This window comes from Poecile atricapillus, chromosome 9 (assembly GCF_030490865.1).
Source record: "Poecile atricapillus isolate bPoeAtr1 chromosome 9, bPoeAtr1.hap1, whole genome shotgun sequence".
Lineage (NCBI taxonomy): Eukaryota > Metazoa > Chordata > Aves > Passeriformes > Paridae > Poecile > Poecile atricapillus.
Genome location: NC_081257.1, coordinates 14,123,303 through 14,124,647, shown reverse-complemented (window position 1 = coordinate 14,124,647; position 1,345 = coordinate 14,123,303).

Genomic DNA, 1,345 nt, shown 5'->3' with positions numbered 1-1,345 from the left:
TTCTGTCCATGCACATATCTCCAAATAATTCTTTTAAGCCATGCTATCTAACACTGTCTCACCCAGGAGAAAGGCTGGAGAATGCATATTCCTTTATGCATCCCTGAGCTGCAGCAGGGGGTGTCCAGAGGCATGTCCCATGAGGGGAATGAAGCCTCATGAGCCATGCAGCAGTCTCCAGCAGCCTTAACACAGCCCCACTGGTGACATGGGAGCTTGCTTGGCCCAGCAGTCCAACTAAGTCTGTGACCATGGCTAACTGAAGTAATAAAGCAAGATTTATATTTGAGAAGTGTCTCCAGTAGTCCCTAGTCACCCCAGAAATGCCATTTTATAGGGGAAAACAGTGAAGGAAAAAAAAAAATATCACGTCTTCAGACAGAATACTGAAGAAAGCTGTAAAATTCCACTCTTCTTGGCTGAGGGAATAAGTGCTGGGAAGAAAGTCCAGTTGTGAAGCAACAACAAAGGGAATACCAATCTTATTCTTTTTTCCCCTGCTGAAGGAAACAGCCTTCAAAAGCACTGTGGGGAGAAACAGAAATGAGTGTATTGAGTCCTCACCTTGTGACTGCTGGTGCTGCCTGCACATCTGTGAGAGAGCAGAGGAAAGCAGCACACGTGAATTGTAACTCGGGGGGAGATAAAACATTTTAGCATGAGGTTGCTCAGCTTTGTGCCGACAGGCACTTCCCAGGCTGCAAGGAGCAGCTGAGCTATCCTATCTGAAGGGTCACCAGAGCTCTGTTTGCAATCAAGGTCCAGCCACTGATCCCTTACGTCAAAGCCAGGATCAATCCAAACAGTGTCGCTGCACTTCCGAGAAAGTGCAGCTTTGTGCCGCTGCTGAAAGGCAGCCTACTCAAATATACACCCACTGGGGATGCTCTGGGGACTGCAGCTGCCACATCAGGTCATGGCACATGAGCCACACGGGCCCTCTGCACACACTGTGAGCTCTGGCAGGGAGCTGGGAGCTCTTGTGGCTGCTGCTCACACACAGGTGTGAGATCCCTTGCAGAACAGTGACATTCCTGGGCTGGAAGCATCACCAAAATGCCCTTGTCAGTCAAGTTCCCCGGGAGACTTTGTGCTTGCTCTGTAGATGTTTTTCTTTGCAGCGCAGTGGTAAAATGATAGGAGAATACACTTAACAGGTCTAAAACTGTCTTGGCAACGTTGTTACTTTTTAAAACCGTGTTCCTTCCCCTCTTATTTCTCACACCAAGACGCTGTCTTCTGACCACTCTCAGGGAAGCATCGGTTGCAAAGTATGGACGTAAAATTACACCAAGTGAGCTGAAATTTAAAGCCTTGCCCTTAGAGAGTGACGCTCAGCAGTCAC